A 12,938-nucleotide genomic window follows, 5' to 3' on the forward strand; every position below is an offset into this window, starting at 1 on the left:
CTTAATAACGGAATACAGCATATTCCTTTTTCCCATAATATATAGTGGTAGTAGTGTTATATATATTAATAGTAATGATATACATAATACTATATTAATACTTTAATTAAAGATTAAGTTAAAAATAAGTTCAAATTCAAGACATAATAAAACACAAATACGCATTTCAAAGTAACAACAGCGTGTTATCGAAAATTTTAAATCAACCATAGACGTGATAAAACAATAGAAAACATAGGGATATTCTCACTTCCGGTTGCTTGAACAGCATTTCTGGTTGCTTGAACAGCATGCTTCCTCTGAACAATCTTCATCATATGATTCATCGTCATGCCAGTGACTGAAATAAATAATAGAATTAGGTTTTTAAACTCATTTATCTATTACACTAAATTTATACAATTTAATAGATTTAAAACATTACAGTAGACCGCCCGTTTTCATTCCAGCAATTTCATCTTCAAGTATAACTTTCGAACATCGTATTTGAGACATCAAACATTCGTTACCTATGAAAGTATAAGTTAAGTTATAAATAAAATGATAATTTCATGCGATAAATAAGTGTTATAACTAGGAAGTTATTATACAGTACCTTCGAAAACAGAGATCCTCCAAAACAAAAGGGTACACATTACTGGTTCATTACAATAGGTTGGAGAAGAAACAATTTTCTCCCATTCCTTAATAAATTCATCACAAGCCCCCCCCCCCCCCCCCCCAACTGCAACACACTCGATCTCTTTCCCACTTTAAGAGTTTTTTTTTGAATTAAACAAAAACAATAATGTAATTGTTAGACAACACCAAATTAAAATAAGAAGGAATACTATAATCTCTCTTGATAGTTTAACATATTATCTTACATGAAGTCAAAAACGGTAAATATCACAACTTTATTATTGGACGTGTAGCCATTTTGACGATCGAGGAAATCGATCGTCCGAGGCTCATTTATATGCAACACCATTCCACAAAAATCTAACATAAAAAGGAATAATTAAAAAAATAGAATATTAATCAATCATCTTAAATTTAGAATCTAATTACAATATGAAGAATTATAAAAGATTACTTGTATATAAGAACTTACCAACACAACAGTTTTTCTCATCAGGAGTAAAATTCTGCATCATTGATGAATCAATAAGATGGTAAAAATTGTCAGTGCTTCTCGGAAGTATTGGAATCATTTCTGTTTGGTCTTTGAACATGATTTCAAACGGATTGTTAGAGTTTCTGAATGATCGGCGGCCTCTGATAAATCTAAATCCTGAAAGCATGTACCAGCCTCCTTCCTTAATCTTATAATGAAATGTTTATAGATATAGAGAAACTTCTATTTTGGCTCTCTAAAATAAAAATTCGCATTATTTTATGTTTAGAGTAATATTTGATTTGAAAACTTCTTTTTACACGTATAAATACGTTAAATTATTGTTATATGAAAAGAGTTAGAAAACATACCTTCTTGTCTACCAGAATTTAACATTCATGAAAACGTTGCCCATCATTTAAATGCGGTGGCCATTGTCTAAGAATTTTGACAACAACTCTCGAATTATGAACTGTAGGATTGAAATGACCCGACCCGTTTTTTCTTTAAAAATAAATAAATAATAACAATAAATAACTACAACTAGTGGTCCCATACCCACTAGCCACCTAACCACAATCACAACCAACAGCGGAATAACAAATACCATTATCCAATAAATATACAACAATAATAAATAACCAATATTTCAAATATAACCAATATCCAATAACCAAACAATAGGAAACATAGAACCAGCAACCTAGCAATGTTTCTAATGACTCAGCTCTAGCAACCTAGCAATGCCAGACAACAACCAATCGAGTCCCTAGAACATCCTCATCTTCATTGCCTTGATTCCGAGATCACACTTTGACTTTACCTGCACCGCAAACACAAATTGAGATTCATGAGTTTTTGATAAACACTCAGTGAGGCAATCCTCCCATCTATTGGGCTATACACACAAGCAACAGTGATACCAATGTTCCAAACAATCAACAAACAAGACATACAAACCAGGAAAACAAACATTATCTCGCTGGAAGGGAGGTGTCGACCGACACCAGCCAAGTTTCGACCGACACTGGCCTTGGTGTCGACCAACACTGGCCTTGGTCTCGACCTACACTACCCCATAGTGTTGATCGATGCCTGATTTGCTGGTGTCGACCGATACCACTTGGTGTCGATCGACACTCCCTCTGCAACCGCGATCCGCTCGAAGCCGAGAGTCGAATCTCGCTCCCAACCTCCTCCAAATCGCCCAATACTCAAAACCCAAGCCATATACGTCCATAGGAACCTGTACCAACTAATCCAAGCAAGAAAAACACACAAAACAACAACAAACAAGCAAGAACAAGGAATCAAAGGCTTAGATTAGCCATGGTCATGCACTCACCTCTTTGCAGGAAGATTCTGACCAACAATGAACGAATACACACTCCCAGCAAGCTTCCCATATGTTCCTAGCCTTGAATCCTCACTCCCACAGCAAGATCTCACCCACAAAGCCTTGAAATCTCACAATCTCTCTCTAGAACCTCAAGAACAATTTTCTCTCTTTGTTTTCTAATAACATCATTATTTTACCCATATTAGCTATAGTTTTCATATGCATTTAGGAAAAGTTTGATATGATCTCAATTCTTTAATGACTATTATCAAGTATTTTAGGTTTCAAGAAGGTTTTACAGGTTTTATAGCAAAAAATACCAAAAGCCAAGGAAAATACGTTTTAGGAAAGTTTCAGAGCTTTACAGTACGTGCCACTTTTGAAGACCTTTCACAACCCAAAATATATCATGGGTTGTGTCTATGGAAATCTGGAAGAGTCATCTTTCTCCTCGAAGTGGAATGAAGTCAATCCATTCATTCATCCGGAAGTTATACCCGATTTACCGAGACGTGTTATCAACCGACGAGAAGAGAAGCAACCAGCCGATGGGCTTTTATTAAAGGCCTGACCAGCAACCATCACTACGGCCCAGTACAAGCCTCCTCCACGGTCTAGAAGCCTCCTTCGCCGCCCCTTGTCCTGCACTTAAGAAGAGAAGACGTTTCTACCCTTACAAAACCCTAAGCCTAAAACAAAACCGTATAAATACTCTTAAGACCTAGGGTTTTCATGTGTGCATCTTCTACAGCCCTTGGAGCCACCCTAGCCACGACCAGATAAGCTCTTTCTTTCTCGCTCACCATCTCTCTTGAAGCTTGAAGATCTGCCAACAATCTCTCTTTCTACTGTTTTCTAGTTCTTTCATACTATCATTGCTTTTGGGATCAAGTTACTTTTGTGACAAATAGAGAAGTTTCCTTTGAACCCCTTTTTTTTGATTGATTCACTCTTGATGCTATACTTTATAATATCAATGTCGTTTCTTTGCATCATGAGCGAGTAGTTTACTTTGTTGGGTTCTATGGGGTGATTCAAGGGGAATTCATAGGTTCGCTTCAATTAGGTTGTTAGATCTTATTTTCGGTTTTATATTAGAGTTCTTTTGGGACATCTTTATCTTAATGCTTATGCTTGGATTGATCACCAAGTTCTGATCTAGAGAATGGGAGCGCTAACCGTGTTATCCTACTTCTCTGAACTAGTGTTATACCGAAACCTTGCTCGTAACCAGCGTAAGTTGAGTTACGAATTTTGGTGAATGTATCAAACTTGTTTAACTAGCTGGTTAACATGCGTCGTTGCCTGCGAAAGTTGAGTAACGGAGTGTGAAGACTTTAGACTTTCATTCTATGAGAATAGCTTGTTAGTTCATTAGTGTTTCGTAGTTGAGAACCTAGACCGAAAATTAGTATTTACTTGTTAGATCTTACACTTAATATTGCTTAGAACCATGAAAACCCTGAGATGACTCCCAGAACGCCCAACGCCTTAGTCTTATAGTTTTAAACCATTTTTATTTATTTGCAATAGTTATTAGGAAAACCAAAACCCCAATCTCTTCTTTAATTCTTAGCCATAGTTTTTTCTCTTTTAATTCAATTTGTGTTTGCTATTACTCTCTGTGGGATTGATCCTAAAATACTACACTGATTAACTGTGCACTTTCAGTCGTGGTGTACTCTTTTCAGGTAAAAGATTTGGAGTGAAATTCTACACACATCAAAGCTTTTTGACGCCGTTGCCGGGGAGTAATTAGCTGCCCATTGAATTTTTCAATTTTAATTTAAATTTTCTTGTTTTTCAATAACCTCTATTTTCCCTTTTAGTTTCGTTTTTTGGATTTCGTAGTGCATGACTAGGAGTTAACCCTCCGGAACTGTAACTCCAATTCAAGACATTGATCGACAAGAATGTGAAATTAGGAAACTTCAAAGACAACAACTCATGGCTGAAGAAAGGAACCAGGACCAAGGTCTCCTTAACCTCGACCAACCGTTGATACCTCGTGCCCTCAACGAGCAAGGAAAACCAATTCTTGCACAAGATGGTAACCCCAACCTTGTAGCCACTGATCCGCAATTCGACACTGAAGTTGGCCGAGACCATCAACAAGCTCCTCGTGATGCTAATACTCTAGGCGTGGGAGACAACCTCGATTTTCCTCCTCACCAGCCTGCTCTCGTTGCTAATCCACCACTACCTCAAGTTGGCAGAAGACAACATGCTTATGTGCACCCTCCAAGACGTGCCGCACCTAACCGTACCATAGCAAATTACGATGCTCCAAACCAATTCGTTCAAGACCGCGCTGCTATCCGTATCACTCATCCTCCACGACGTGATTACGAGATTAAACCTCAAATTATTGGCTTGGTGAAGCAAAATCAGTTCCATGGCCTTACTACCGAACATCCGATGGACCACATTGATCTTTTTGAAGAAATCTGCTCTACAACAAGAACCAATAGAATTCCCGAAGATTACTTGAAGTGTAAGCTTTTTCCTTTCTCTCTAGCCGATAAGGCTCATAGATGGTTAAAGTCTCTACCTCCTAGATCGATCACTAGCTGGGAGGGATGCAAGTCAGCCTTTCTCAACCACTTCTACACCAAGTCGAGATCCAACTCTCTTCGCAACAAGCTGCAAAGTTTTCAACAAGGACCGGTCGAATCTTTTTATGAAGCATGGGAACGTTTCAAGGACTATGAACGTTACTGCCCACATCATGGTTTTTCTCAAGGTAACCTCTTAAGTACTTTCTATAGAGGATTACACCCTAAGTATCAACTATCACTCGACACGGCCAGCAATGGAGATTTTACTATGAAGACCGTTCAAGAAGGACGAGCTCTCGTCGACAACCTTGCTGCAAGTAATAGCAACACTTGCACCGATTTTGATAGACCATCTGATCTAGCAATTCCGACGCTAAGGAGATTGCTCACCTCAAGAACATGATGAACCAACTTCTAAGGAACCAACAACGTGGAGTAAACTCTTGTGAGACTATTAACAATGGAAACATGGAGCCTTTCCAAGAAGATTATGACCAAGAAGAAGAAGTCAACTATGTTGGTGCTCAAGGATACTACCAAAACCGAGGGTACTACAACAGCTTCAACAACAATTTTAGAAATACTTCTAACCTTTCTTATAGGAACCCAAATGTGGAGAATCCCGAAGATCAGAATTATCCTCAGCAAGCTAACCGCTTTCAAGGAAACAATTTTGGTGGAAACAACAACAACAACTTTCAGCCGCGACCCCAATTCAACAACAACAAGCCGCCTTTCCAAACCGGACCAGCCCAAGCGTCTACCTCTCAACATAATGTGTACGTCAACATTAAGATGCAAGAACTCCTTGTTGCTTTTCAAAAGCAATCAAGAGAGATCAACTCAAGGATGGACAACATCTATACCGAACTGAATGGGAAGTTTGAAAGCATTTCTATCCATGTCAAGAAGCTTAAAACTCAAGTTTCTCAGACCGCTAATGCTGTTCCACGCCAAGTTGGTGTACTTCCGGGAAAACCCAAAGAGAATCCTGAAGGATATTGCAATTCTATTTCAGCCGTACCAGCCCTCACTTACTGTGACGCCGAACCCATGGTACCACTCTTTGACTCTTATGAAGATGTTATTCGTATGACATGTCCATTTGATGAAGAAACCGCAAGCCACTACCCCTTAAGGAGATTACCTAAAGCTGAAGACCCATGACGTTTTGTTTGCTCATGCTCCATAACAGGCATTGAATTCTCTAACTCTCTTTGTGATTCTGGTGCTAATGTTAATGTTATGTTAAGAAGTGTAGCCTATACACTAGGATTGCGAGACATATCGCCATCCAACCTCAGTTTAGTCTTTGGAGACTCATCATAAAAGGTTCCCGATGGATTTGTTCGAGACCTACAACTTGTAGTAGGAGATTGCATAGTCCCTACCGATTTTCACATTCTAGATATGGAAGACAAGACAGAGAGAACATTGATTTTAGGAAGACCATTCCTAGCTATTGTTGGAGCCATCATCGACCACAAGTCAAAGAGGAAAATATTTGCCAACATCAACAAAAAGAAGTCATATCCGACTATCTCTAAGCTGAAACCATGGTCATCCAACTCATTACATAAAGAACTGATGGATCCTAACATTGACAAGCTGAAGCAATATGACCAAGGAGCATCTACAAGTACCAACAACCTGCTACCCAAGCCACCTAAACCGCCTAAGCCACCACAAATTTCCAAGATCAAGATCATAGTCCCTCCTGAGTTAAGTAGCGAGAGCAAGGAACAGATCCAAGAGATGATAAGGCATACTAAAGAAGTTCTTCATGCAAAAGTTTTTGAAACTTCTGCAAAAGGGTAACTTGTTATTGAAGCTGGAGCAGACTATCAAGATATCAAAGGAGCCAAAGGAGCATTGATTCCCGAAGCTGACCTTTCTCAAGCCTAACTTGGCCGCCACCGTCGAGCCAACGACGTTAAACAAGTGCGCTTCTTGGGAGGCAACCCATGTCTAGTAAATATTTATTTTCTTTTACTTTTAATATTTTTGCATTTTTAGTTTCAGGTTTTCATAAAAAAAAAACAACGCAAAAAAATAGAAAATAGAAAAGCCAAAAAGAAGGAAGAAGAAGGACCATGGATTGGCAATGCACACTATGACTAGTGGCAAGTACCACCTACTGACCGGTCACCTCCAATGTGACCGAAACATGCCGAAGGCGACGGATCATCACCATCCTTGAGTGATTGATGCCGAGAGTCCCCACCAGCCATACCGACCGTAGCCAATGCCATGTCCCGCGTCCCACGTACCGTGTACCATATCTTGCGTACCGCGTACCGTACCCCACTGTACCTGCTGCTTATGTCCGCGACCATTCATCCATGTACCGCACGACTAATCCGAACCACCACCATCCTCACCACCAACCATCACCATTCTATCACTTAGGTATGTTTTTATTATTTTTTTTTTCTCATTTTTATTGATGGTTTTAGGTTTTTGTTTCAAGGAGGATGCATTTAGAGATATATCAAACACAATTCGAATGAACTTAGCCTAGTTCATATTCGATGTCAAGCAACCAAAGGAAGTTACAAACGGTTAGTCACCACATTTTCATTACCACAGCCGATTTCTAGACAATTTTTGGACAACCATAAAATGTCTTAAGAGTCGACACAACATCATTCCATCAAGGTGACATTGTTCTTAAACCCTACACTTTTCCTTATGATTTTTAATCCTCAACTCTTTCTTTTTTCCCACCGAGGACGGTGTGATTTAAGTCTGGGGGGAAGGATGTTCCATCCTATACTAATGCTACTTTCTATTTTGTTGATTTGAGACCTTTTTCCACTTTTTACATCAATAGTTTTGACATTTTATCGAGTCACATTTTTTTTATTGAGTCAAAACTAGTAGGGGATTATGATCTTATTCTAACGGTTTATTTGATTTGGATTAACACTCTTATGACTCTTGAAAACAGAACCAAAGTTTGGAAAGACTGTGAGCCGAAACAACAATCCCCCATGTCCCTATTCGATGGATATTCAGATGATCTAACGTTGTCTCTAAATTTTTATAGGACTTAAACCGGACTTAATTATCAAGCCCTGGGAATTGGTATACATTGGACTAGATCTCTACATTCAAGCCACACAAGACATTGCACTCCTTCAATAGTATGTTCCCCTCTCTTTTCCCTTCAATAATATTAAAAAAAAAAAAAAAAAACAGAGAATAAAGATGAGATGATTTTGATCAGTTTAAAGAGGTAGGTAAATTACTTGTGACCTCATTATTCTACTCTTGAGTCAAATGATCACACAAAACTTGGATGCGAGGGTAGGTAAATTACCGATGACCCCAGTATTAGCCTACACCTTTGATTTAAAAAAAAAAAGAAGAAGAAGTGAGAAAAGGGAGAGGAAAGGAATCATACGAAGAAAGTCTTGGCTTGAAGAGAGTCTGCAAGTCATTGATCGATTTTCCCTTAGTAAGATTTCATTTTTTATTATTGCTTTAATTTATGTAAAGAGATGACAATGGAGATTCTAGAGACTCTAAAGAATTGTGGGATCAAGGAGCGTTGATGATTCTCATGGTGGATTACAAATGTAAGTTCCTAATGTCAAGGCGAAGAAGAGTGCAAAGACGGTATCCTCTAAGATAAGTGAATTCCCATTATTTTCAAAAACTTTTTTCCATGACTTATTCTGATTATTTGCTTGAGAACAAGCAAAGTCTAAGTCTGGGGGAGTTGATAACATCATTATTTTACCCATATTAGCTATAGTTTTCATATGCATTTAGGAAGAGTTTGATATGATTTCAATGCTTTAATATCTATTATCAAGTATTTTAGCTTTCAAGAAGGTTTTACAGGTTTTATAGCAAAAAGGACCAAAAGATAAGGAAAATACGTTTTAGGAAAGTTTCAGAGCTTTACAGTACGGGCCACTTTTCAAGACCTTCCACAACTCAAAGTATATCATGCTTGATGTCTATGGAAAGCTGGAAGAGTCGTCTTTCTCCTCAAAGTGGAATCAAGTCAATTCATTCATTCATCCGGAAGTTATGCCCTATTTACCGAGATGTGTTATAAACCAACGAGAAGAGAAGCAACCAGCCGATGGGCTTTTATTCAAGGCCTGACCAGCGACCATCACCACGGCCCAGTCCAAGCCTCCTCCACGGTCCAGAAGCCTCCTTTTCCGCCCCTTGTCCTGCACTTAAGAAGAGAAGACATTTCTACCCTTACAAAACCCTATTTCTAAAATAAAATCCTATAAATACTCTTAAGACCTAGGATTTTCGTGTGTGCATCTTCTACAGCCCTTGGAGCCGCCCAAGCCACGAACAGAGAAGCACTTTCTCTCTTGCTCGCCTTCTCTCTTGAAACTTGAAGATCTGCCATCAATCTCTCTTTCTACTCTTTTCTAGTTCTTTCATACTATCATTGCTTTTGGGATCAAGTTACTTTTGTGACAAATAAAGAAGTTTCCTTTGAACCCCTTTTTGTTTATTGATTCACTTTTGATGTTATACTTTATAATATCAATGTCGTTTCTTTGCATCATGAGCGAGTAGTTTACTTTGTTGGGTTCTATGGGGTGATTCAAGGGGAATTCATAGGTTCGCTTCAATTAGGTTGTTAGATCTTATTTTCGGTTTTATATTAGAGTTCTTTTGGGACATCTTTATCTTAATGCTTATGCTTGGACTGATCACCAAGTACTGATCTAGAGAATGGGAGCGCTAACCGCGTTATCCTACTTCTCCGAACTAGTGTTATACCGAAACCTTGCTCGTAACCAGCGTAAGTTGAGTTACGAAGTTTGGTGAATGTATCAAACTTGTTTAACTAGCTGGTTGACATGCGTCGTTGCCTGCGAAAGTTGAGTAACGGAGTGTGAAGACTTTAGACTTTCATTCTATGAGAATAGCTTGTTAGTTCATTAGTGTTTCGTAGTTGAGAACCTAGACCGAAAATTAGTATTTACTTGTTAGATCTTACACTTAATATTGCTTAGAACCATGAAAACCCTCAGATGACTCCCAGAACGCCCAATGCCTTAGTCTTATAGTTTTAAACCGTTTTTATTTATTTGCAATAGTTATTAGGAAAACCAAAACCCCAGTCTCTTCTTTAAGTCTTAGCCATAGTTCTTTCTCTTTTAATTCAATTTGTGTTTGCTATTACTCTCTGTTGGATCGATCCTAAAATACTACTCTGATTAACTGTGCATTTTCAGTCGTTGTGTAGTCTTGGGTTGTCACCCTACAGCGCGCCTCCGGATCGTCATCCGAGGTCGATATACCAACCATACTCCCAAGTCACAAAGTCTCCGAATATGGCAGTACTAGGTGAACCAAAGTCCCCCAAGAGTCGCGAGCAAACAATTCTGAACACGTCTGAGTCCTATCCCTATCCATGTTTCCTGCACGTGGCTCGCGTAAGACAACACGATGTCCTAGGAACCACATATCCCCTCACTGGAATACCTCATGACCATACAAGGATCATATACATGCCGCAAGGGCCGCCACAAAGGCCTAACAAATGTCCTAAACAGGACCGCCACAAAGGCCAAACAAATGGCCTAAACAAGACCGCCACAAAGGCCAAATAAATGTCCTAAACAGGACCGCCACCAAGGCCACTCGTCTAAAGGACCGTCACAAAGACCATCAGTCCCGAAAGACCGTCACAAAGACCATCTGTCCCGAAGGACCGTCACAAAGACCATCTGTCCCAAAGGACCGTCACAAAAACCATATGTCCCAAAGGACCGTCACAAAGACCATCTGTCCCGAAGGACCGCCTAAACAGGCACTCTGGCTAAACAGCCCGCCACAAAGGCCACACAATTGGCTAAACAGCCCGCCACAAAGGCTACACAATGGCTAAACAGCCCGCCACAAAGGCCACACACGGCTAAACAACCAGCCACAAAGGCCACACAATGTCTCAAAAAACCGCCACACATGGCGCAAAGACTCAAAAGTCCACCACTAAGGCCACACAAGCCCCTCCAAGGCTCTCCGCCACTAAAAATTGAGAAATTCTAACTCACAGAAAGCTTCCCATTTTTAGCACTTCCCACTTCTAGAAACTTTCCACTTATAGAAACTTCTATTTCAGGAAACCTTCCCTCAAACACCGCCTCACGGAAACACTTCCGCAACATAGACACATGGAAAACCTTATGGAATGCTCGCATAACCTCAGGTAACTCAAGTCTATATGCCACTGGTCCAACTCGCTCAATCACTCTGAACGGACCCATATACCTCGGACTCAACTTAGTCTCACTCAATGACCTGTTCGAATCCCGCAACATGGCTATCTTGAGGTACACTCTATCTCCAACCTGGAACTCAAGATCTCTCCTCCTCCTATTGGCATATCTCCTTTGCCGATCTTGAGCTTCCTTCATATTCAGCTTGAGAACCCGAATCTTCTTTGAGGTCTCCTGAACAAAATTTGCCCCGTACATGCTCCTCTTCCCCACCTGAGTCCAGCATAACGGTGTACGACATGGCCTCCCATACAAAGCCTCATAAGGAGCCATGCCAATACTTGCCTGGTAATTGTTGTTGTCAGCAAACTCTACCAAGCTCAGGTGATCTGCCCAATGGCCACCCCAATCCAGCACACACATCCTCAGCAAATCCTCCAACGTCTGCATCATCCTCTCTGACTGTCCATCTGTCTGGGGATGATAGGCTGTACTCATATGCACCTTAGTGCCCATCTCTGCCTGAAATGCCCTCCAGAACACCGAAGTGAACTTGGAATCTCTATCAAACACAATGCTCGCTGGCACCCCATGCAACCTGACTATCTCCTTCACATACTTCTTAGCCAAGACCGCTGCTCCATCAGTCTTCTTAATGGCCAGAAAATGTGCCGACTTAGTCAACCGGTCCACAATGACCCAAATAGCATCAAACGTCCTGTACACTGGCAAACCAACCACGAATTCCATAGTAATCATATCCCACTTCCACTCTGGAATGGGAAGACTCTTCAGCAATCTACCTGGTACATGATGCTAAGCCTTCACTAGCTGACTCACATCACACCTCGCGACCCAACTAGCCACATCCTTCTTCATCCCGACCCAATGATAGTACCTCTTTAAATCATGATACATCTTAGTCGCTCCTGGATGAATAGAGAACATGCTCGCATGAGCCTCTCTTAGGAACTCATGTCTCAACTCCTCATCCTTAGGCACACAAATCCGTCCATGCACCTAAATAGTACCATTACTCTGAATCAACATCCTTGGAGGCATTCACCAGCCCCAAATCCTTCTCCTGAGCCAACCGCACTCTGCTCAACAGATCTGCTCTATCAGCTGCAACCAAACCCAACGGCTCCTGAGAAACCGCACACAGGCTCAACCCACTGATCTCTCCAACCAAAGACTTCATATCATGCTCCTGAGCCGAAGCTGCCCGCTTCCGACTCAAGGCATCTACAACCAAGTTAGCCTTACCAGGGTGATAAGCTATCTCTAAATCATAATCCGCCACCAGCTACATCCACCGCCTCTGCCTCAAATTCAGCTCTGGCTGAGTGAATATATACTTTAGGCTCTTATGATCTGTAAACACCTGCACCTTTGCACCATAAAAATAAGATCTCCAAATCTTCGGGCAACACGAACACCAACAATTTGGGGGGGGGGGACCAGGAGACTGGCGGAGCCCAATCTAGGCTTACTTAAAAAGAAGAGAACTCCCAGCTGACAAGTGGGTGGCTAGGAAACTCAAAATTGTTAGTGCACGGTATTGCATCAATAACGGAGCACTCCTACGCCGAAGTATAACAGGTCCTTATTTAACGTGTGTTGTTGGTGAAGAACCCGCGACATTGATCCAAACTGTTCAAAATGGCCTCAATGGAAACCACTCTGGAGGACGGATCCTAGCCTTCAAAATCAAAAGACAAGGGTACTTTTGGCCCACC

The 12,938-nt window shown here is 40.6% G+C and overlaps 1 non-coding gene across 1 annotated transcript; it reads right to left on the reverse strand.

Moving 5' to 3' along the window:
• Window positions 1-5,061: 5,061 nt before the first annotated feature.
• On the reverse strand, window positions 5,062-5,170 carry LOC147936113 (small nucleolar RNA R71). The gene has a single exon (XR_015569794.1). It is a non-coding gene; the product is annotated as a small nucleolar RNA R71 (small nucleolar RNA).
• Between the last annotated feature and the right edge of the window lie 7,768 nt (window positions 5,171-12,938).

The sequence above is a fragment of the Camelina sativa genome, chromosome 10 (assembly GCF_030686135.1).
Source record: "Camelina sativa cultivar CO46 ecotype springtype chromosome 10, ASM3068613v1".
In the NCBI taxonomy this organism is placed as follows: Eukaryota; Viridiplantae; Streptophyta; class Magnoliopsida; order Brassicales; family Brassicaceae; genus Camelina; species Camelina sativa.